The sequence below is a fragment of the Microcaecilia unicolor genome, chromosome 5, assembly GCF_901765095.1.
Source record: "Microcaecilia unicolor chromosome 5, aMicUni1.1, whole genome shotgun sequence".
Lineage (NCBI taxonomy): Eukaryota > Metazoa > Chordata > Amphibia > Gymnophiona > Siphonopidae > Microcaecilia > Microcaecilia unicolor.
In genome coordinates this window covers 19,818,854-19,832,338 of record NC_044035.1, presented here as the reverse complement: position 1 = coordinate 19,832,338, position 13,485 = coordinate 19,818,854, and the positions used below count along the sequence as shown (strand labels likewise).

Genomic DNA, 13,485 nt, shown 5'->3' with positions numbered 1-13,485 from the left:
ACAAATCCTAAAAAAAAACTACAAACAGCACAAAACACAGCAGCAAGACTTATATTCAGAAAAAACTATTCAAAAGTGCGAGGCATATACTCCGACAACTACACTGGCTACCTGTCAAAGAATGTAAATCTTTCAAGATCTCCACCCTAGCACATAGAATAATCCATGGCACAGAAAGTTGGCCAGCAGACCACATTGTTCTTGAGTCCACTTGAGAGCACAAAAGCCTAAATGTTACGTTCCTCACCTGGTTCCAGGCCTGCGTGGCCGGTTCGCCGGCGAGGTGCAGTCCGGCTGAGATAGCCGGCTATTTTGGATGTGGTTTCTCCAGGATGAGTCTGTTTTGGTTTCCTGTTTCTGGCAGCCGTCATCTTGGTTGGATCAAGGACAGCAGCCATCTTGGCTAGCTCAGGAGGGGGCAGCCATCTTGGAGTAACGAGGTCAGGAAGGAAGCCCATATTTGGACGTAGGCACCTCTGCTGATGGGGGCAGCCATCTTGAATCAGCTGCACATGCTTGAGCCTAATTCCTTCACTACTTAAGGCCCTGCCTTCAGTCCTTCGTTGCTTCGGCCTCAATTGTGTTTGAGGTTCACGCCGGTGCTGTTTGCCTTCAGTTCCAGTGTTCCAGACCTCGGCTTGTTTCCCCGGACCTTGCTTGTTCTGCTGCCTGCCTTGACCTTGGACTGTTTTTGACTACTCGTTGCTTACGGATTTACCTGGCTTTTGGACTGTGTCTGTTTGCCTACCTGTCTGGTCAGTGGTCGTGCAACCCTACCGGTTCCAGAAGTCCTGGTGGCTGCCCGAACCTGGGGGCTCAACTCCCAGGGAACGGCGGTCGTTCCCCAGGTGAAGCTTGGGGTTATCTGGCTGCCTGACCGAGTGCGGTGTCACTCCATCCTAGCCGTGCTCAGTCAGGGCACGAGGGCTCACATTTCTCCAGTCATAACACTAAAAGTGGAGAGGCAAAAGCAACCCTTGCCCGGGGTACCATTTTGTCCAGTGACCACCCTGCCCTGCTAGTCCCCTTCCAGCCAATCCCCCTACATTTAGATAACTTCATAGTCCTGGAAGAGAAGCGACAGCCTTCGGGACACCACGGGCAGCCAAGTTCTCAGCAGGTCCCACAACGTGTGATGCTGAGGACCTAGGATGAGATAACAGAGAAGGGAAAGAAAAGAGAGGAAAATCAGAAGAGAGTTTGCAAGAGGGTGGGCAGAAAGGAGTAACCAGAAGGAACTGAGGCTGCCCAATTGCTCCTTTATCTTTTGGGGTTCCTCTGACCCTCCAGTTCTCCACTTCAGTGTTGTTAAAAGACCAACCTTTGTTTTCCATTTTTTCTCAAGTCTACTTGATTCTTTGATGACAGCAACATAAAATGTACATTAAACATGAATAAAGTAACAAAGCAAGCTATGGGGGGCCCTTTCACCAAGGCGCGCCGAAAAATGGCCTGTGCTGGTGTAGATGTGTGTTTTGGATGTGCAGGTGTGTGGCCGAAAATGGACATGCAGCAATATTAAAACCAGCGTGCGTCCATTTTCGGCCCAAGACCTTACCGCCACCTGCCAACTTAGCGGTAAGCTCGTGCGTTAACCAGCCAGTAAATCATCGGCGCATATACACTGCCAATTACCGCTGGGTAAGCACCACGCGGTAGAAAATTTCTACCACATGTTTTGTACGCGCATCAAAAATGGAATTACTGCTCCGGGGCACATGGTAGCCAGGCAGTAGTTTCAATTTTATGCGCGTTGGATGCACCTATGTACCTTAGTAAAAGGGACCCTATAATTCCTATGCCAATAACACACCTTTTGCTTCTTAGGTACATATCAGTTCACCGCGTTTCTTCATTGTGTTTCCAAACTTTGTGGCACTATAATACCCTAAGGGCCGGGGAGTCAGTGTCGTAATTACTATTACTGAACAATGAAATAATCAGAAAAGGAAACGTTCGTCCATTTTGAACTGGCAGTGAACGAAAGGCGATTGGGATCTGTGACAGCATTATAGGCTTGTTAATGTCACCATTAATTTCCTTTTTTTCAGCTTGATGGGAAGACAAGCGGTGAGAACCTTTATCACTCTAGGTCTCTGTGGCCTTATCCACCTTGAGATGGAACCCCTTCCCATTCTCAGGGCCAAAGGGGCTCTACAGTTGCTAGGCCAGGAGCTGACTTTCTTTAAAAATAAAAAGTCCCATCAAACAACGGCCAACCTGAAATCGCTTCCTTTACAAAATACAATTTAGAACATACCTGTAGCACGAAAACTGTGCTCTTCAGTGGCTATCTTCTAAGAACACAAGAGTAGCCATACTGGGTCAGACCAATGGTCCATTTAGCCCAGTATTCTGTTTCCAAACAGTGGCCGCCAGGTCACAAGTACCTGGCACAAACCCAAATCGTGGCAACAGTCCATATTACAAATCCCAAGGCAAGCAGTTGCTTCCCATGTCTGTCTCAATAGCAGACTATGGACTTTTCCTCCAGGAATTTGTCCAAACCTTTTTTAAACCCAGATACGCTAGCTGCTGTTACTACATCCTCCAGGAAAGAGTTCCAGAGCTTAACTATTTGTTGAGTGAAAAAAATATTTCCTCCTATTTGTTTTAAAAGTATTTCCATGTAACTTTGAGTGTCCCCTAGTCTTTGCACTTTTGGAATGAGTAAAAAATCGATTTACTTCTACACCACTTGTAGACCTCAATCATATGTCCCCTCATCCGTCTCTTTTCCAAGCTGAAGAGCCCTAACCTCTTTCGCCTTTCCTCATACGAGAGCGGTTCCATCCCCTTTATCATTTTGGTCGCTCTTCTTTGAACCTTTTCTAATCCCGCTATATCTTTTTTGATATATGGCGACCACAACTGAACGCAATACTCAAGGTGAGGTCGCACCATGGAGCGATACAAAGGCATAGTATCTTGGGTCTTTTACACCATCCTTTTTCTAATAATTTCTAGCATCCTGTTTGCTTTTTTTTTTTCTCCATTAAGTTTCAGCTTGAAGGCTGATGACCAGGATTCCGTGATGTTTATGCTGTTTGTAACATAGTAACATAGAGGCATATTTTCAAAGCACTTAGCCTCCCAAAGTGCTTTGAAAATAAGCCTGATAGTAACATAGTAGATGACGGCAGAAAAAGACCTGCATGGTCCATCTAGTCTGGCCAAGATAAACTCATATCTTGAATTTGTACCTGTCTTTTTCAGGGCACAGACCGTATAAGTCTGCCCAGCAGTATTTCCCGCCTCCCAACCACCAGTCCCGCCTCCCATCACCGGCTCTGGTACAGACCGTATAAGTCTGCCCTCCCCTATCCTAGCCTCCCAACCACCAACCTCTCTTCCCCCCACCTGCTCCGCCACCCAATTTGTGATTCTGGGTGTAATTTCGGATAGACTGTTCTTGAAGGGGGTAATAATTGATACATCGTCTGCGTAGATGAAAGGGTTTAGGCTTTGTTTGGCTAGAGAACTGGCAAGAGGGACTATCAGATGTAGATTGGGTAGGGAAGTGGAATCTAAGAACAGGAGGCCATTTTCTCAAAGAATCTTTCAGGAGTACTTTTTGTTTTGCGGGTTGATGATCTTGGTACACGACCGCAGCCCTACCACAGCTGTCATATTCAGTGGCGTTCCGACCCTAGCTGACACCCGGGGCGGGTCGCCGATGCTCCTCCCCCCCCCGGGTGCAGCGCGACCCCCCCCCCCCCCGGCGAAATGACACCTCTTTCCCCCCCCCCCCCCCCCCCGCGAAATGACACCCCCCCCGGGTGCAGCGCGACCCCCCCCCTGGTGAAATGACACCTCTTCCCCCCCCCCCGGCAAAATGACACCTCTTCCCCCCCCCCCCAGTGAAATGACACCCCCCGGGTGCAGCGCGACCCTCCCCCCTCCCCGGCGAAATGACACCTCTTCCCCCCCCCGGCGAAATGACACCCCCCGGGTGCAGCGCGACCCCCCCCCCCCCCGCCGAAATTACACCTCTTCCCCCCCCCCCCCTCAGCGAAATGACACCCCTTCCCCCGGGTGCAGCGCGACCCCCCCCCCGGCGAAATGACACCCCCCCGGGTGCAGCGCGACCCTCCCCCCCGGCGAAATTACACCTCTTCCCCCCCCTGGCGAAATGACACCCCTTCCCCCGGGTGCAGTGCGACCCCCCCCCTGGCGAAATGACACCCCCCCCCGGGTGCAGCGCGACCCTCCCCCCCCCCCCCGGCGAAATGACACCTCTTCCCCCCCCCGCCGAAATGACACCCCCCCCCCCGGGTGCAGCGCAACCCTCCCCCCGGTGAAATGACACCTCTTTCCCCCCCCCCCCCCCCCCCCGGCGAAATGACCCCCCCCCCCCCGGGTGCAGCGCGCCCCCCCCCCCCCCGGCGAAAATACACCTCTTCCCCCCCCCGGCGAAATGACACCCCTTTCCCCGGGTGCAGCGCGACCCACCCCCCCCCCCCCCGGCGAAATGACACCTCTCCCCCCCCCCCCCCCCCCGGGTGCACGCCGCTGGGGGGGGGGGTGCCGCGGTGTGCGCCTGTTGCCCTGTCTCCGAGAAAATTCGCATGTGTTCACTGCTCCCTCTGAGTCTGCCCCTGAGCAGGAAGTAACCTGTTTGGGGGCAGACTCAGAGGGAGCAGTGAACACATGCGAACTGCAAACTTTCTCGAACTGAGACAGGGCAACAGGCGCGCGCCGCGGCACCCCCCCCAGTGGCGTGCACCCAGGGCGGACCGCCCCCACTGCCCCCCCCCCCCTTGGTATGCCACTGGTCATATTGTATGTTTTTGCTGTCTCAGTAATCTAGTAGCTCTATAGAAGTAACAGCAGTGGTTAGTAGTAATAATTGGCTGCATGCATGAAAGAAGATAAGATGCCTCATTCTATTAAGCTTGCAATTTGAATGCCCTCACTGTTGGCAAGCATGAATGCAATTTCCTAAATCCTTCAGCGAAAATATTTTACTGTGGAGAAAGGCTGTATAAATATTGTTGTACCTTACTTTGAACTGATTCAAGCATAATTTACCAGTCTTATTTTTCTTCTGTATTTTATAGTTCTGAATGCCCCGTGTTTTGCAGATACAAAATGTGGGTGGCGCTACCTTACACTTTCTCTGGATATACTGCAGTACAAATGTCACCTGCTATTGCATCCGAGAGACCTTGGAGGCTGTGTGAGACCCTTTGTGCTTTAAATCAAGCTGCATATTTTGGAAGCTATCCTTAATGTATTTTTAATAGGGAAAGAAATGCATATTTGAAATTATACTTAAATCAGTTGTTAAAGCAGGTCTTTAAAGACTTTTGTTTCCCCCTCTATGTTCTTTTCCATACAAAGGGATGTGTGGGTAGACATGTATAAAATGAGGGAGGGAGAAGTAAGCAAATCAGATTTTTTTTTCTTTTTAATTTTTCCTTCTGCCTTCCCCATAGGCGTTGGAAAAGGGTGGGAACACTGGGGTCATGGTCTGAACCAGCCTTCTGCCCAACATATCAACAACTAGAATGCTTAGAGGCATTTCCAGAGATTGGTCCTGGCGGGACAAACCAAATCCAAAGTTATTCCGTTCCCCCTGTCTTCATTCCTCACGTCCTTGCCTGCGTGAGTGGTTCTATGGAATTGCACCGTCCCAAAGTCTGTTGTGACTAGCAAGGGATACCATACTGGTAACTGGCTTCCCTATCTTCTGTCCTTTCTCTGAATACACCATCAGATGCTCTAATGGGTAATATTTTATTTACTAGTAAAAAAGGCCCGTTTATGGAACGAATGAAACGGGCGCTAGCAAGGTTTTCCTGGGAGTGTGTATGTTTGAGAGAGAGAGCCAGAGTGAATGTGCGGGTATGTGACAGAGTGAGACTGTGTGTGTGAGAATGAGAGTGTGTGACAGGGCCCCCTCCCCTGTTCCTAATGCCCCTCACCCCGTTCCCTCCTCTCCTATTCCTCCTCTTCCTCCTCCTTCTCACACTTTGGGTTCCTTAAGGCTTTCAAAAGTCTATGTACCCCCGTGGCACTAATGCCCAGTATCCGGATACCCCACCGCTTTCCTCCTCACCCCTCCCCCAAGATGTAATACTTTCACGTCCTTCATTTTTTAAAAAAAGTGTCCTATCTACCCTGTGTACAAATGCCAGGCATTCAGATTGTGTTCCTCTCGTAAATTTTCATTTCTTTCATTCATTCAGAACTTGCCTCCCCCCCCCCCCCTGAACACTTTTGGTTCCTTCAGTCTTTTAAAACTCTCCTATCTACCCTGTGTCCTAATGGCCAGCACTCAGATTGTTTTGCTTTGCCAAATTGTCTGTCACTGATGTCAGTGCGTGCCTGCCTAGCAGACCACTTCCGGCAGGCACGGTCCCAAGCACATCCTGTTGGAGGTGAGAATTATTATATAGGATGCTTATGAACCTATATAAATGGAAGCACACACCTAAGTACCCCAAGTCTAACAAATCAGCTCATACAACTCCTTAGGCTCAAACAAATAATATTTTTAAAAATTTTCTCTTAATGCAATTTAAAAACAGTTCTACACACAAAAAAATTTTGTATATCAAAATGTGCTCAGTCCTTGCCTGGTGCAACCATCATGTCCCCAGGGAGAATATGTGGTCATGTCACAGTTGGAACCATCACTGCACATTCAATGTTCCACCTCCTTAAATGTATGTACATACACCCAAACCTAATGTAAGGCCTTCACCATATATATTTAAATTACCACATTTTCATATTTGTTGACAAAACATTGCCCAACCTTCTTAGACCCTACTAGCTCACTCCTGCACTAAATATATGGAGGTACGTGCATATTCAGTGACACTGATATAACTGTCACCACAAACAAAACGAACAAATCTGTCCAAAAAAATGCACAGCAAATATTATTATTATCACTTCCCTTAAGGGTATCTCGTGCTCTTGTTGGTGCTCAAATCGTACTCATACATTCATCCATTCTTTCTCTCAATTTCACTACTTGTGCTTATGAACCTGAATCAAATTTTAGTGTATCTCATATAATTTTGTAAACTTATTGCTTGGGAATTCCATCCCTTACTTATAAAATCTTGGTGCTGATTTGGCTAAAATGTGGAGGCTACTAATGATTCACAATTTACTTTTCAGGCAAACTGTCCGGATTTCGGGTTTTGTTTTCGTTAGTGAAAATATCTGATTTACACAGATTATAGCAGCAGTAGCCAGGAAGACGGCGAATACATCACTGTAGTTCGGCATTAGATTGTAAAGGTTTTATATAAAACCTTTGAAAAGCAATACATTTTTATATATGCTTAGATCAACTTAAATGATGACACTCCTTCTCCCCCTCCCTTTGTCGTACAATGTTGCAGATGCCCAGTTTCGGGAAATCTCGCCAAAGCCTGAAAACTCTGCATTCTTTATGCCTTATGCACCAGATCCCAGTACATCTGCATGGAATTACATCTTGTTTTAATCCATACTGTTTTTATTTTTGTCAGTGTGTGGCAGTTGGGAATGAGCGATAGATGTTGCTAGTTTGTGGAGTTGAGAATGAAAAGCATTTAGTGGCTCAAAGGAGATTTCACACACTTTGGTCTGTCCGTGTAATGCTGGAGAAGTTTAGATTTGCAAGTTTTTTTTGCTTGCTGTAGTAATTCCTTTTCCTCTGGAGTTTGCTTGGTTAGAAAAATGGACTGGTAACATAGTTTAGCTTTGATTCCATCCTGTTTCTGTATAGTTACCATTTGTTTCTCATGAATTCCATCACTGTTATAGTAACATACGAAGTGACAGCAGGTAAAAAAAACAATGCCAATATGATACTTATACCCTACATATAATGTGGCTCATAATTAACATCCCTACTAGAAGTAGTTATAGTACATATTTTTGAAATAGCCAAGTTTTAACGTTTTTTTTTTTTCCTAAACTGTAAATAATGAGTAAGATTTCTAAGATTACCTGGAAGATCATTTTTTTATTTTTGTTACATTTGTTCCCCGCGCTTTCCCACTCATGGCAGGCTCAATACGGCTTACATGGGGCAATGGAGGGTTAAGTGACATGCCCAGAGTCACAAGGAGCTGCCTGTGCCTGAAGTGGGAATCCAACTCAGTTCCCCAGACCAAAGTCCACCACCCTAACCACAAGGCCACTCCTCCACTGTTGCTACTATTTGAGATTCTACATGGAATGTTGCTGCTATTCCACTAGCAACATTCCATGTAGAAGTCGGCCCTTGCAGATCACCAATGTGGCCGCGCAGGCTTCTGCTTCTGTGAGTCGTGCAGGACGTCAGACTCACAGAACCAGAAGCCTGCGCAGCCTTCTACATGGAATGTTGCTAGTGGAATAGCAACATTCCATGTAGAATCTCCAATAGTAGCAACATTCCATGTAGAATCTCCAATAGTATCTATTTTATTTTTGTTACATTTGTTCCCCGCGCTTTCCCACTCATGGCAGGCTCAATGCGGCTTACATGGGGCAATGGAGGGTTAAGTGACTTGCCCAGAGTCACAAGGAGCTGCCTGTGCCTGAAGTAGGAATCAAACTCAGTTCCTCAGTTCCCCAGGACCAAAGTCCACCACCCTACCCACTAGGCCACTCCTCCACTGTTGCTACTATTTGAGATTCTACATGGAATGTTGCTATTCCACTAGCAACATTCCATGTAGAAGTCAGCCCTTGCGGATCACCAATGTGGCCGCGCAGGCTTCTGCTTCTGTGAGTCTGACGTCCTGCACGTACGTGCAGGACGTCAGACTCACAGAAACAGAAGCCTGCGCAGCCTTCTACATGGAATGTTGCTAGTGGAACAGTTGTGCCATTGTGAATAAAGACCTTGTTCAGGAAGACACTCATTGTGAGAGGACTTTTTGTTGGATCCATTGTTTGTTTTACCCTATTGGTTTTCCTGTTGAGAGCTCACCTTCTGTGGGTGTGTGCTAGTGGAATAGCAACGTTCCATGTAGAATCTCCAATAGTATCTATTTTATTTTTGTTACATTTGTACCCTGCGCTTTCCCACTCATGGCAGGCTCAATGCGGCTTACATGGGGCAATGGAGGGTTAAGTGACTTGCCCAGAGTCACAACAAGGAGCTGCCTGTGCCTGAAGTGGGAATTGAACTCAGTTTCTCAGTTCCCCAGGACCAAAGTCCACCACTCTAACCACTAGACCACTCCTCCTCCACTCCACTCATTCTAGATCCTTACCACTCGATAAGGGAAGGTAATTAAAAAGACTTTGTATTTTACCCCTTTTCCACAGGGAAAATGAAGTACCATGCAATTCCCTTAACTTTTGAATATTGCTAAAAGATGGTAAAGATATCAACAAAGACATATATTGGGGTGTTCAACCATTTAAAATATTAAAAACCATAGTGCGAACTTAAAAAATTATATGAGCCTGTAAGGTTGATCCAGTCTGCCCAACAAGGCATTCAGAATTATATCTGCTGTTCCACAGGTTACACCCCTGTTTAAAGTGTGAATGACATTTAAGTTTTGCTGATGAATATCGGGGTGCATAGCTGACTACATCTAACCTTGCTGAGAGCTCCCTAGTGTTCACAAAGGTGTGATGGAAATGTGTGGCTGCCTCATCCTATATAATAATTCTCACCTCCAACGTTCGAAAACCTGGCTGCCTGTGTCCGTAACTTGGGTCTCCGAAGCCTCCTGACGTCACGACGCATTACGGCGTGGAATCAGTTTGTGTGCGTACGTCAGACGCACGAGCACAAACTGATTCCATCCACGGGTCGTCACAAGCCGTGTGGGTGCGGCCGAGAACAGGAGACTTCGGCTGGCGGAGGTTGGGGTCCCCCGCCATCACAGGTATGCGACGCCAGCGGGAAGGGGGGGCTCCAGAGGGTCGCGACAGGGGGGTCCAGGGGTCAGGAACTCCGGGAGGGGTCTGGAAATCAGAGGGAGCAAGGCAGGGAGGTGGGCACTGGAACTCGGAGCGGGAGGGGGGAGTCTGGAACTCAGGAGGGGTCTGGAACTGGAGGAGGGTGATGGAGGGGTCTGGAACTGGTGGGGGGGGGGAGTGATGGAGGGGTCTGGAACTGGGGGGGGGGAGTGATGGAGGGGGGAACCTGGAACTGTTTCTTTTCTGCCTGAAATGGGCCTTTTTTACTAGTTATTGATAAATTCCTTGGAAGCCTGGTTGCTCTGGTTTGTGTTTGACAGTTGATTTTTGGGGATAGTAGCTTCTATTTGGTTTATTGTAATCTGCCCCCGTCTTTTATTGAATTGCAGTAGAATTCATATTTTAAGCAGCATTCAAGTTGGGGAAAAAGTCAAGTTATATGGCTTTTTGTCTGTTGGAATGGGACCGTGCAGGAATTTCCTGGAGGTGGTGGTGAGAGGAAGGGAAGAGAGGGGTTTACTATATAGGTCTCTGTGTGAGAGTTTCCTAATTTTCTACTCAGTGTAAATGTGGACCTGTAGCTCCTGTATAAGAATGTGGTACTGTAAGGTCATACAGTGGTGGAAATAAGTATTTGATCCCTTGCTGATTTTGTAAGTTTGCCCACTGACAAAGACATGAGCAGCCCATAATTGAAGGGTAGGTTATTGGTAACAGTGAGAGATAGCACATCACAAATTAAATCCGGAAAATCACATTGTGGAAAGTATATGAATTTATTTGCATTCTGCAGAGGGAAATAAGTATTTGATCCCCCACCAACCAGTAAGAGATCTGGCCCCTACAGACCAGGTAGATGCTCCAAATCAACTCGTTACCTGCATGACAGACAGCTGTCGGCAATGGTCACCTGTATGAAAGACACCTGTCCACAGACTCAGTGAATCAGTCAGACTCTAACCTCTACAAAATGGCCAAGAGCAAGGAGCTGTCTAAGGATGTCAGGGACAAGATCATACACCTGCACAAGGCTGGAATGGGCTACAAAACCATCAGTAAGACGCTGGGCGAGAAGGAGACAACTGTTGGTGCCATAGTAAGAAAATGGAAGAAGTACAAAATGACTGTCAATCGACAAAGATCTGGGGCTCCACGCAAAATCTCACCTCGTGGGGTATCCTTGATCATGAGGAAGGTTAGAAATCAGCCTACAACTACAAGGGGGGAACTTGTCAATGATCTCAAGGCAGCTGGGACCACTGTCACCACGAAAACCATTGGTAACACATTACGACATAACGGATTGCAATCCTGCAGTGCCCGCAAGGTCCCCCTGCTCCGGAAGGCACATGTGACGGCCCGTCTGAAGTTTGCCAGTGAACACCTGGATGATGCCGAGAGTGATTGGGAGAAGGTGCTGTGGTCAGATGAGACAAAAATTGAGCTCTTTGGCATGAACTCAACTCGCCGTGTTTGGAGGAAGAGAAATGCTGCCTATGACCCAAAGAACACCGTCCCCACTGTCAAGCATGGAGGTGGAAATGTTATGTTTTGGGGGTGTTTCTCTGCTAAGGGCACAGGACTACTTCACCGCATCAATGGGAGAATGGATGGGGCCATGTACCGTACAATTCTGAGTGACAACCTCCTTCCCTCCGCCAGGGCCTTAAAAATGGGTCGTGGCTGGGTCTTCCAGCACGACAATGACCCAAAACATACAGCCAAGGCAACAAAGGAGTGGCTCAGGAAGAAGCACATTAGGGTCATGGAGTGGCCTAGCCAGTCACCAGACCTTAATCCCATTGAAAACTTATGGAGGGAGCTGAAGCTGCGAGTTGCCAAGCGACAGCCCAGAACTCTTAATGATTTAGAGATGATCTGCAAAGAGGAGTGGACCAAAATTCCTCCTGACATATGTGCAAACCTCATCATCAACTACAGAAGACGTCTGACCGCTGTGCTTGCCAACAAGGGTTTTGCCACCAAGTATTAGGTCTTGTTTGCCAGAGGGATTAAATACTTATTTCCCTCTGCAGAATGCAAATAAATTCATATACTTTCCACAATGTGATTTTCCGGATTTAATTTGTGATGTGCTATCTCTCACTGTTACTAATAACCTACCCTTCAATTATGGGCTGCTCATGTCTTTGTCAGTGGGCAAACTTACAAAATCAGCAAGGGATCAAATACTTATTTCCACCACTGTAGATGCAATGGGAGTAAGATCAGGATTGACGTTCTCTTTTCCTGCTAACATGAAGTTCTATGGTAAACCAGTGTCTGCTTCCCAATCCAGCTCTGGTGACTCCACTGCTGATTGGGTTTTCAAGATGCCCATAATGAATGTGCATGAAAGAAATTTGCATATACTGGAGTTTCAGGATACTCATGTTTATCTGATGTCTATTTTATGTAGATACTAGTAAAACATGCCCGTTTCTGGAGCAAATGAAACGGGCGGCTAGCAAGGTTTTCCTCCCGAACCCCCCCTCTCCCTACCCACCCCTTCGGCAGCGTGAAGCCACTGACCGCCATTGCTCCGCACCTCGTCAACGCATCCCACCTTCATCTCCTGAGTCGTGAAGCCACTGACGCCATTGCTCCGCCCTCGCTCTGTGACGCCATTGCTCCGCCCTCGACGTCATCACGTTTGACATGAGGGCGGGGCCCAGAGACAGTGATTTAGGTGGCTTCACCACCATGAACCCTTTGAACCCGAAGGAAATGCCCGAAGGAAGTGACACTGACGTCAGTGTCCTCAGAACGTTGAGGGTGAGTTTTATTATATAGGATATTGGAAGTACAACTGGCTGTGGGGGACTCTAGAGCAGGATTAGGAAGCCTCCTCCAAGGGACAAATGTGGTCCTCAGATTTCAGCAGAGAAGCATCCATACTGGGCTTTGAAATATACATTTTCTGTTCCTTTTTAACTACCGTGCTGATACAGTTATATTATTTTATGCCAGGTAAACTCGTAACTCTGGAACTGGTACTACTAAGTATTTATATAGTGTCCAAGGTGTACACAGCACTGTATAAACACACTACTTTGTGGTACATACTGTATAGTCAAGACAGACTAGACACAACAATAGCTTTTGAGCAAAAATGGCAAGGCCCTGACTGCAAAGAATTTTAAAGTAGGCAGAATAGAATTGCTCATGTTTAATTTTATTATTTTGCAGTATGATTTTAAGCTGTGTTCATATTTAAGAATGAATGTATGGCTATAATTATCTTTTCCTCCCCCCTTATTTAGTACAAATAGGTGTAGATGGGAGCCAATAAGCCATGACTGGCAAACTGTAAGCCCGCTGGGTTATGTGTAGTTAAGTTCCGTGTTGATTATCCATTGGAGCATAAAATTGAAAGTCGTCTAAAATGTTGATTGATAAGTAACCTAATAAGTTAAGGATGGAAGAACTGAGCAATCCATATTGGAAAAGCAGGAAATGGGATTGATAGGTGAGGGTCAGGGTGAGTGGATCATTCAAGCAGATCCAGTGCCTTCTCTGATTTCTAGCTAAAATCATTAGAATATGAAGAGTAGCCATATTGGATCAGACCAGTGGTCTATCTAGCCCAGTATCCCGTTTCCTAACAGTGGCCAA

At 47.1% G+C, this 13,485-nt stretch overlaps 1 protein-coding gene across 15 annotated transcripts in view; it reads left to right on the top strand.

Moving 5' to 3' along the window:
* Positions 1–13,485, top strand: part of TCF7L2 (transcription factor 7 like 2) — a 429,368-nt gene that overhangs the window by 238,183 nt on the left and 177,700 nt on the right. The window lies entirely within an intron of this gene.